This window comes from Phyllobates terribilis, unplaced genomic scaffold (assembly GCF_046119375.1).
Source record: "Phyllobates terribilis strain yellow unplaced genomic scaffold, ASM4611937v1 Scaffold_3__8_contigs__length_932513732, whole genome shotgun sequence".
Classification (NCBI taxonomy): Eukaryota; Metazoa; Chordata; class Amphibia; order Anura; family Dendrobatidae; genus Phyllobates; species Phyllobates terribilis.
Window position 1 is genome coordinate 120188296 of NW_027362763.1, and position 12057 is coordinate 120200352.

Below are 12057 nucleotides of genomic sequence, written 5' to 3' on the forward strand. Positions count from 1 at the left end.
ATTCTAAGTGGGGTAGCAATGGTGACTTGTATGGTGGCAAAACCAATGTTCTTGCCATGAGTGTCTATGCCTCTTTTAATGCATCCCATCATTTTCTTTGCCTTGACAGCAGCTGCCTGACACTGGTCACTAAAGTGAAGTTTGCCGTCCACCCATACACCCAAGTCTTACTCAGTGACTGTTTTACCCAGTGTTTTACGATTTAGTTCATAATTATTTATTTTATTTCCTCTGCTCAAGTGGAAAGTGGTGACTACCTGTTCTTTTTTATTAAATTAAAAATAATAATGCTCCCTCAGGCCTCTTTATAATAGTAATATTAATGATAAAAATATTAGATGACCCCACACGGTTTAGGGAAAGTGTCACTGAATGCAGAAGCCGGGTCTAAGCTCCTAATAAACACTACCCACCTCCTGCCCTGCTGTGTTATTACAGGCTTTATTCCCCTTCAAGCCTAAGCAGCAGAATGCCGGTATCTCCTCTTCCTGCTCCATTTCACCTGCTGTCAGTAATGCAAAGTACCTGGGCCCTGTTTTAAAGCCTCTTGTTAACCCCCTCCCACCATGTATCTATAGCATCGGCGTCTCTGCCCCCTGCTGGCGTAGCGTACATGTACATACCGTATCATACGTGTACGTTACGGTAAGCTCGGACCAATGAGAGGAAGCATCCGGCGCTCAATCAGAGGAAGTATCCGGCGCCCAATCAGAGGGACAGCTGTAACATCACGTGCCAACGTTAGCTGCTGGTCTGAGATTGGCTGGCGGCTGCTTCCTGTGATTGGGCGGAGCTTACAGTAATGTACGGGACGCTACATGTAGGGTACAGCAGCGGAGAGAGACCGGCGGTCGGGCGGAATCCAGCGTGGAGCCACAGAGCACCGATGAGTGTGTGTTCTGGCGGGTCTGGCAGTGGCATGGGGTTATTTGGTGGTGGCAGGGTGTTTGGAGGATCCAGCGGCGACCCCAGGAGCGGCTCTGACAACGGCGGCGTCTCTGGCGGTGTGTCCGGCTGTGCTTGGAGCAGCGTTTGCAGTGGCGGGTGCAGCCAGGGTGTCCTGTGCCATCTTGGGACACTCATGTGCTTCCTGCCGGGCACGGCCGCGGTGCCTTATGGGATTCGTTCACTTCGCAAACTGCCAATTATGTAAGTACATAGCCTCCCATTGCTTAGTGTTCTTGATTGTCTTTGTGGGCACACTCTCCTCCGTAGTGTAAAAACAAGGCAGCAGCGCAAGTGCGAATGCTCGCTGGGTTATGTCATCATCTTTGCCAGTGATGGTGCATCGGAGACCAGAGCTGTGGAGTCAAAGTCGGAGTCGTGGAGCCTGAGTCGGTGCCAATTTTGGTGGAGTCGGTATAAAAAGGACTGACTCAGACTCCAAAAATATATAATAAATTGGGTACGGTAGTGCAATGCAATATTTGCAAATTATTATGTTCTACATAACTTGATTATTATAGCAATGATTAAAAGGCTTATGTTCACATGATGCTACAATAAATGTATCACCTAAACATCAGCAATGTACGAAGGAGTCAGAGTCATGGAGTCGGAGTCAGGGAAATTGAGGAGTCAGTGGTTTGGCTTACCGACTCCACAGCCCTGGAGACAGCCAGGCAAGTGTCGCTGCTGCAGTTGTGTGTGCCTTTCCCAGAATTTCGCGCAGTATCCTAGATGCCAAATTGCAGCATCTGTATCCAGGATCGTGCATCTACCTAATAATGCATGTTGCAGCAGCCTCCAAGATGCATTATCAGTAGGAATAGATATATTCAGATGCTGAATATGGACAAATATTTTCAATTAACACTACCCCACCACTATACTAGAGAAGCAAACAAAACCATCTCAAACTTTTATTTAAAACATTTTATTTACTGGAAAAAGTAATGAGGCAGAGGGCAAAAACATTTAATACAAAAAAAAATAAATTCATATATGTACTCTTTTAAAAACAAAGGAAAGAAATTCTGCATTAATGAGCCTTGTCATTTATTCATAACTCTGTCAATCTTGCACCAATGCCATCCAGACATGACATCCACATTTGGAAATCTCAATCCCCTTTTTTTGCCAAGAAACATCTAAAGGAGTTATTCAAGTCTCCAACGCTTGGTTACCTAAATAGAAAAAAATAAATAATATAACATATATATATATATTAGATGGTGGCCCGCTTCTAACGCATCGGGTATTCTAGAATATATATGTAGGCTGCTGGGGTGTATATAGAGGCTGCTGGAGTATATATAGAGGCGGCTGCTGCTGGGCTGTATATAGAGGCTGCTGGGGTGTATATAGCGGCTGCTGGGCTGTATATAGAGGCTGCTGCTGCTGGGGTGTACTGACCAGAAAATGTGACTGCCTCAGCCAATCACAGGCCATGGTTAACCGGATTTACCCAAAGTCCATTTTCCCTAATATGGGTAAATCCAGTTAATTTGTAGCATATAGCACAGTGGGTAACCGAAGTCCATTTTTCCCTAATCTGGTGAACAACTGCAGTATATGATACTACTTAACCGTTTTTACTCAAAATGAAGGGACTTTGTCGTTTTTTAGACCCTGGGTCACTGCCCCCCCGTGCTGGATCTGCCCCCGCAGTGTTCGCTTTCTACCCTCCATCCCACGTGCTGGCTCTTATGCAGCGGGTGAGAGCGGGCAGAGTAGGCGTGAGTGGGTAGAGCAGAGTGAGGGTAGTAGCAGAGAGCGGGACAGCGGGGGGACAGTGGGAGACAGGAGAACACAAAGGGAGACAGTAGAGCACAATGGGGTCAGTGGAACACAGCGGCGGAGAGCAGAGAAGGGGTCAGTGGAGCATAGCAAGCAAAGCAGGGTACAGCGGAGTACAGCAGGGGACATTAGAGCAGAGAAGGGGTCAGCGGAGCAGAGTGGGGGACAGCAAAACAGAGAAGGGTTCAGCAGAGCTCAGCGGGGGTTAGCAGAGAAGGGTCAGTGGAGCACAGCGGGGGACTGCAGAGCAGAGAAGGGGTAAGCAGAGCATAATGGGAGACAGCAGAGCACAGTGGGGGACAGCAGAGTAGAGAAGGGGTCAGTGGAGCACAGCGGGGAAAAAGCGGAGCAGAGAAGGGTCAGTGGAGCACAGCGGGGGACACCAGAGGAGGGGTTAGCAGACCACAGAGGGGGACAGCGGAGCAGAAAAGGGGTCAGCGGAGCATAGCTGGGGACAGCGCAGCACAGTGGGGGATAGCGAAGCAGAGAAGGGTCAGTGGAGCACAGTAGGAACAGAGAAGGTCAGTAGAGCAGAGAAGGGGTGTGTGTGTGTGTATATACACATGCGGTGTGTGTATATGTGTTCCCTCGCCCGACATCGCCGCAGCGCTGCCTGCACCCACCTCCGTGTAGCCACAGCCTCTAGGAAAGACCGCGGCTTGCGGCCTGTGCACGGAGGTGGCTGCAGGCAGCGCAGTGGCGATGTCGGGCGAAGGGGAATGGGGGAAGGGTCCCAGCGACGGCGGGTCCAGGCGGCAGGTGGGTTCCACTTCCGGTGAGCGTGGTTCAATTCTCGCGGCAACTCGCGGCTGGACTGCGCCTGTCCCTGATTGGTTCTGGCCGGCCGGGATTGGTTCAGCGACGCGGGATTGCGGTTACGGAAGTGGAACCACAAGGCAATTATATAGTGAACACACATTTCACATACAGTGACAGAACTACCCAACTCTGAGACCTTATTGTTCCCACACAGCCTGTCCTTGGGTGGCTCCGTCTGAGATAAGGTGTTATATTCAGCTAGGATGCATTTTAAAAAGATTTCTCTCTCCAGTCAGGGTGATGAAGGACTGTATCCCTTATCTGCATTATACACCACAGGGAACTCTGGTTTTACAGATTTCTGCTGCCTTCACCATAGCCCATAGGAGACATAATATATTACCTTATTGTATGATTAGACACTAACATGTCCCTGTGGACATTACAGCTGTGTTAAAAAAACAAACAAAAAAATGAGATAAGGCGACACTCTCACCCTTCCTGGGGATGGATGGCACAGTGAGCACCATTTATGGCCTCCCTCCAGGCAGGAGCAGAACCTGCAGGGGGGCGAGTATAGGAGCAGTGAAAAGAGAAAAAAAACATCACATGGACTGTGAATGCCAGTTTGAAAAAAGAAATATGAAGCATTTCCCACCTTTGGTCCCTAGAGGGAGGGCTTACAATGTTTCTAGTTTGAAAGAAAAAAAAATGTGATGCTTCTCCCCTTTTGGTCTTTAGAGGGGGGCTTGCAATGTTAAAAATTTATAGCACACCCCCTGTAACTGATGAACTATAAATTCAGTGGCCTGAACACAGAGCATTGTCAGAAGGTTCCGGTAAATCCAGGTAACTGCTAGCATAGTGCACAGCAAGGCAATCTGATAAACCACTATCCACTAGAGAATGAAATCCACCCAATGTACAGAGTCACTGCTGCCCCAAGAAAGATTGAAGAAAACAACCAGCGTGTATTTGTTGTTTTAGGAAATAGGCTGTGAGACTTTTTTTTTTTTTACAGGCTAGGTTTTATTTTTACATGGTGTTTTTTAATACAGATCCCATGGTGTTGTGGATCCGCCGGCTGCTGGGCGTAAGTATGTACCTTACCTACCAGTGTCTTACATCTGCCAATATGTATAACATTTTTTATTCACTTCTGGGTGTCTATGGGTAAATTACTTTACTTGATGCAATACGCAGTCACACTGTGACAGTGATACCACATGGAACGGTGTGAAGTCTACCATTTTGTCATGTCTGCAGCTTTTTGAGCGCTTTATGAATGTGTAAGGCCGAATTCCCTTTGACAGTAGTTGCACGGTGCATCACCAGTCTTATACTGCTTTTTTTAGAACATATACCACGAGGACATACCTGACCTGCCCAGTTTGCTCTAAAGTATCAGAGCGACTGGACAAACATCTACACGGAGTGTGCATGACCCAGAATTCTGCCGAGGAGAGGAAAGCCGCTACTGCTGATGCAAGGGCCAGAGTTAGAAAATCACATCCAAAGGGACAAGCATAGACGAGGAGGACATTATGTCTCTTCAAACATTGGCCAACGTAATCCCTTTCCTTGAGGATAGAGGGTTCCTCATAGTCCGGAAGCCAACTGCGGCCAGGTAGGCTCCACTTTTTCCTATCAATCTTTTGGCTCTATCACATGACTTTGTATGTTTAATATATTAGTGTTGAATGATCTGATCGGCCCAACTTCAGGATGGATCAGGCGCTTTTTTGGCTGACTGGGTTTAAGGTTAGGGCCGATCACCGATTGTCGGTCAGATTGGGTCGATGCTTTTGACCCCATCTAACCCAGGATGGCTCATCACCATTTGATATGCATGTCCGTTAATCAGGTGGCTTTTTATAAATTTACAGTACTGTCCAATGTGAGGAGCAGACTGCAGGTGCCAGCAGCACTGCCCCTGCGGTGGAATATGAAGTGGTCCAGGAGAGCGAGATGTCCGAGAATGTGTAAGTGTCTGCCAGTCAGCCAGTCTGTGTCAGTCAGTCTGCGTCAGTCAGTCTGTCTAACTCACACATAATGCTTTCTTTCCTCGCAGTGCCAGTGCCGTGCATCCCTCTGCTCAGTCAACTCAAGAATCTCCTTCAAGAGAAGAAGACTACCAGAGATCGCCTGTACAGTGAGTTTATTGCTTAGTCTTTTCATTAGGATACACCCAGCATTCAGTTATCCGGTGAACCACTGCACCATATGCTACTACTTAACCGGAATTACTCAAAATGAAGGGACTTTGTCGTTTTTTAGACCCAGGGTCACTCCCACTGTCAGAGGTGCGGGCATTCAGGTGTCTGATGCCCGTCCCAGCTGGCCAGGGAAGATACCACCACCAGCAGCCGCGTCCCAGCTGGCCAGGGGGGGGACACCACCACCAGCAGCCGCGTCCCAGCTGGTCAGGGGAGATACCACCACCAGCAGCCGCGTCCCAGCTGGCCAGGGGGGACACCACCACCAGCAGCCGCGTCCCAGCTGGCCGGGGGGGAAACCACCACCAGCAGCCGCGTCCCAGTTGGCCATGGGGGGACACCACCACCAGCAGCCGCGTCCCAGCTGGCCAGGGGTGGGGGACACCACCACCAGCAGCCGAGTCCCAGCTGGCCAGTGGGGGACACCACCACCAGCAGCCACGTCCCAGCTGGCCAGGGGGGGACACCACCACCAGCAGCCGCGTCCCAGCTGGCCAGGGGGGGACACCACCACCAGCAGCCGCGTCCCAGCTGGCCACGGGAGGGAAACCACCACCAGCAGCCGCATCCCAGCTGGCCAGGGGGGGGAACCACCACCAGCAGCCGCGTCCCAGCTGGCCAGGGGGTAAACCACCACCAGCAGCCGCATCCCAGCTGGCCAGGGGGGGAAACCACCACCAGCAGCCGCGTCCCAGCTGGCCAGGGGGGGAAACCACCACCAGCAGCTGCATCCCAGCTGGCCAGGGGGGGACACCACCACCAGCAGCCGCATCCCAGCTGGCCAGGGGGGGAAACCACCACCAGCAGCCGCATCCCAGCTGGCCAGGGGGGGGGAACCACCACCAGCAGCCGCATCCCAGCTGGCCAGGGGGGGACACCACCACCAGCAGCCGCGTCCCAGCTGGCAAGGGAGGGACACCACCACCAGCAGCCGCGTCCCAGCTGGCCAGGGGGGAGACGGCCTTTGCTGGCTCACGCCATACACACATATACATATATACTCAAACCAAGGAAGAAGAGGATAGCCGGGTTGCGTTATCATGGAGGCTGGAGAGCCGCGTCTTCACAATGCTTCATTATCTAACTGAAGAAAAAAAAAAAAGGGGAAATTAATTTGCAATAATATAAATAAATATATAATATATTATGATCTTATATATATATATATATATATATATATATATATATATATATATATAAGACCACCAGCAGCCGCGTCCCAGCTGGCCAGGGGGGACACCACCACCAGCAGCCGCGTCCCTGCTGGCCAGGGGGGACACCACCACCAGCAGCCGCGTCCCAGCTGGCCAGGGGGGGGGGGGGGGGACACACCACCACCAGCAGCCGCGTCCCAGCTGGCCAGTTGGGACATACACATAAAGAAACACACATACACAGGGAGTAAGGCACACAGGAGGAAGACAGCACACAAGGGGGAAGAGCTCCTATCGGAACGTCACCCCCCTCCCGATGCGATAGCATCGGGCTTCCAACTAGTATAATATATATATATATATATATACACACTAGATGGTTGACCGATTCTAACGCATCGGGTATTCTAGAATATGTATGCGGTACACCGGGCGCAATCAGCACAGCAGTTTTTACATTTGGCGCCAATATCGCTGATTGCTCCCGGCCGCGACCAATCAGCACAGAGGTTTTTAAATTTGGCGCCAATATAGCTGATTGGTCGCTGCCGACGGCCGCGGCACAGCTTGTGCGGGTACTTCCGCTGCGAGCAGCTGGGAGATGACCGGCTGCTCGCAGCAGAAGCATCCCGAATGGTGGCGCCGCTGCCCGGTCCTCCCTTCACTCTTACAGTCGGGAGATCAGCGGTCCTAGCCGCTGATCTCCCAACGGTAGCCGCATGGAGGTCAGCGGCGCCGCCGGTCGGGGTAGTTCTGCTGCGATCAGCCGGTCATCTCCCGGCTGCATAGCCGCTGACCTCCGTGCGGCAGATGAGCCGCTAACGGCCGCCATCTTTTTTCTGAAATCCCGCGTCGCTTATTGGCTGCGGCCGGACCAATCAGCGACGCGGGATTTCCTGGACAGACAATTATATATATTAGATTTTATTTATGAAGATTTAGGAATAATGCAATACATGCGGGCGGGCGTGCGGCGGTGTAGGTGTGCAGTGGTGTGTATGAGCGGTGGCTGTGTGCCCCGATGGCTGTGTCACCCTGTGGCTGTGTCACCTTGTGGCTTTGTACTCCTGTAGCTATGTCCTTCTGTCTCTGGCTGTCTCCCCCGTGTGCGCTCTCTGTCTCTGGCTGTCCCCCTGTCTCTGGCTGTCCCCCATGTCCCCATGTCCCCCTGTCTCTGGCTGTCCCCCTGTCTCTGGCTGTCCCCCATGTCCCCCTGTGTCTCTGGCTGTCTCCCATGTCCCCCTGTGTCTCTGGCTGTCTCCCATGTCCCCCTGTGTCTCTGGCTGTCTCCCATGTCCCCCTGTGTCTCTGGCTGTCCCCCATGTCCCCCTGTGTCTCTGGCTGTCCCCCATGTCCCCCTGTGTCTCTGGCTGTCCCCCATGTCCCCCTGTGTCTCTGGCTGTCCCCCATGTCCCCCTGTGTCTCTGGCTGTCCCCCATGTCCCCCTGTGTCTCTGGCTGTCCCCCATGTCCCCCTGTCTCTGGCTGTCCCCCATGTCCCCCTGTGTCTCTGGCTGTCCCCCATGTCCCCCTGTGTCTCTGGCTGTCCCCCATGTCCCCCTGTGTCTCTGGCTGTCCCCCATGTCCCCCTGTGTCTCTGGCTGTCCTCCATGTCCCCCTGTCTCTGGCTGTCCCCCATGTCCCCCTGTGTCTCTGGCTGTCCCCCTGTGTCTCTGGCTGTCCCCCATGTCCCCCTGTGTCTCTGGCTGTCCCCCATGTCCCCCTGTCTCTGGCTGTCCCCCATGTCCCCCTGTCTCTGGCTGTCCCCCATGTCCCCCTGTCTCTGGCTGTCCCCCTGTGTGTCCCCCTGTCTCTGGCTGTCCCCCTGTGTGTCCCCCTGTGGCTCTGCTGCAGGCACCACCCCCTGTCCTCTGCTCCTGTCCTGTGTGGCCCTGTGTCCCCCTGTTCTGGTCTTTTGCCCCAGTCCTGTTGGGACATAGGATCGTTGAGTGTACCTCAGTTAAGGATGACAGCAGCCGGCGGGCATCCTCTGCTCTTTGAAGAAAATGGCAGACACGGCACTAGAGACAGCCTCCGCCTCTCCGGGAAGGGAGAGTTCTGTTCTCCCGCGGAGGCTCTTGGGAGTTGTAGTTCTCCAGGCGCTGTCACTGCCTCTTCTGGCATGGGCGTGGACTACATCTCCCAGCATGCTGTGCGGCTTCGGCCTCAGACAGACAGCTGGCTTCCCAGCAGCGTCACGTCCCCCCGCCCCCCAGCCATTCACACAGGGACGGGGAAAGGAGGAAACAGAGCAGGCTGGAACATTGAGCCCGCGCCTCCCTCTCCCCCTCCCCCCACGGCCATTCTACATTGTGCTCCGGACGGGGCCACAAGCAGATCACCCTGTCCCTGCCTCTGATGCCACACTGTACACTGCCCCCCACATTGAGCCCGCAGCCCGTGCGCGTCCCCTACCGGCCGTTAACATTCTACATTGCACAATGAGTGACAAGCCAGCCGGCTCCGAGTCAAACACCCTGACTCCGCCCCCGCCGTGCAACATCCCCGTTTTACGCGATTTGAGGGTCTTTTGAAGTATTTTTTTTGCGGCGGCCATCATCCGGGGGAGGGGCTGATGATACCACACGCACTTAAAATTCAATCTGCAACAAAAAAGTCACTGACCCCGTTTTTCACATGAAATTTGCAAAATAAAAATAAGCGTACGTGCGGACGCGCCTCCGTTCAGCGCAGCGTCCGTTATCACGCTCATCGCATGAATTACGGAAAAAAAACGTAAACTTTCTCTTTTTTTGGGCGCACTTTTTTTTCCACCCTATTGGGCTAGCTAAAGGCGAAACTGTCCATGGACAGCCCGCCACCTGCTGCTCGTTCACCGCATTGCATCTCCTAACCCAGATAATGGTGTTTGAGGGTTCCGTGGTCTGCTGCACCACCTGCCTGGGGTCGGCAGATCGCATGGCCCTAATCCGGTTAATTTGTGCACTTTGTGATTTTGGGGTGATCTTTTTCGTGCAAATAGGGCGTAGTCGCAGAGGCGCGGGAGAGGCGGCATATCGTTCGGCCGGTCTCGGCGGTGGGGCACGCACCGGTCTCGCGACCGCCGGGGCGACGGAACGGCCGCAGCGGCCCAAAGAAGCGCCACGGCGAGGGGGAAAAAAAATCCGCAAAAGCGGAGATGCTGCCCTCCGGGGCGTCGCCCCAGGGCCCGCGTACCGATTTTCGAGGCAATCCGCCAAAATTTCCGTTTTTCCAGAGTCAGGCTGTAACCCTTCAGGTGGGAATGCTGCACTCGGAGAGGATCTCCTTTCATGTGCTATCCGGACTCTCTCACTCCCTTTTGCTAGGTCTTGCCTGGCTACAGAGACATGAACCCATCCTGAATTGGTGATCTGGTGAGGTGCTCCGTTGGGGGCAGGATTGTCATGAGACTTGCCTGGTTCCGGTTCGTCTGGCTCGACCTCCGTCTACTCCGGCTAATCTACCTGGTCTGCCGGCACACTACTGGTCCTATGCGGACGTCTTCGACAAGAAGGAAGCTGAGACACTACCACCTCATAGGCTGTATGATTCCCCTATCGACCTGGTACCCGTTGCTTCTCCTCCCCGCGGGCGTATCTACCCCTTGTCGCTGGCTGAGACCCGGGCCATGACTGAGTACATCGAGGAGAATCTTGCTAGGGGATTCATCCAGAAATCTACTTCCCCGGCTGGAGCAGGATTCTTCTTCATTAAAAAGAAAGACGGCTCGCTTCGGCCGTGTATTGAATACAGGGGTCTTAACCAGATTAACATCAAGAATATGTACCCCCTGCCTCTAATCTCGGAGCTGTTCGAGTGCCTTAAAGGCGCAAGGGTCATCACCAGGCTCGATCTTCGTGGGGCATACAATTTGGTCCGGATCCGCCAGGAAGACGAGTGGAAGACGGCATTCAACACCCGGGACGGTCACTATGAATACCGCGTGATGTCCTTTGGTCTCTGTAATGCCCCAGCCGTCTTCCAGGAGCTGGTTAACGACATCTTCCGTGATCTCTTGTATTCTTGCGTAGTGGTGTACCTGGATGATATCTTGGTCTTCTCTCCGGAGGAATGTTCGTCAGGTTCTGCTAAGGCTCCGGCAGAATCGTCTCTACGCAAGACTTGAGAAATGTCTCTTCGAACAGACTTCCCTTCCGTTCCTGGGATATATTATCTCCGAGACTGGTCTTCGGATGGACCCCGAGAAGTTTTCTGCCGTCTTAAAATGGCCCCGACCGGAGGCGTTGAAGGCGATTCAGCGATTCCTGGGCTTTGCAAATTATTACCGCCTCTTCATCCCTCATTTCTCCTTTCGGACTGCTCCCATCTCCACGCTCACCCGTAAGGGAGCAAATCCCAAGGAATGGACTTCCGAAGCGGAGGAGGCCTTCGTCTCCCTAAAACAAGCTTTCTCCTCCGCCCCTGTGCTGCACCGTCCGGATTGCAACAAGCAGTTCTTCCTGGAGGTTGATGGTTCCTCCTCCGGAGCCGGAGCGGTGCTCACCCAGAAATCCCCATCCGGGAGAATGGTAACCTGTGGCTTCTTCTCCAAGCTCTTCTCCTCATCGAGCGCAACTACTCCATAGGAGATCGTGAGCTGCTTGCCATCAAATTGGCGCTGGAGGAGTGGCGCTACCTGCTGGAAGGGGCTCTGCACCCGGTGATCATCTACACAGATCACAAAAACCTGGCCTCTTTACAAAACGCCCAGAGACTCAATCCGCGTCAGGCCCGGTGGTCTCTGTTCTTTGCCAGTAAGTGTAGGGATAGTCCAGGCGGAAAGGAAAATAAAGTGGCAAATCTACTGTATTACTGAAGCTAGAAACGGAGGGTGCTGTGCCTGATACTGCGTGTGCCAATCGGATGTCCTTGAACTGTCCAGTAAACTTTTGTTGGTTAAAATGAATTGGATGTGCACTGAGTTGTGTACGGCTGTTCCTAAATATGTATTTAGTGCCCCAAAGTCGTAGTCTATATGCCTTTAAGATGTAGCAGAGCCAGCAGCTGCCTGATTATGTTTGCACAATGTTAATATTTTAGTTTGCAGATAATGTACACGAGAATTCAGTACATACACACGTGGTCAAAATTGTTGATACTCCTCATTTAATGAAAGAAAAACCCACAATGGTCACAGAAATAACTTGAATCTGACAAAAATAATAATAAATTAAAAATCTATGAAAATGAACAAAATGAAAGTCAGTC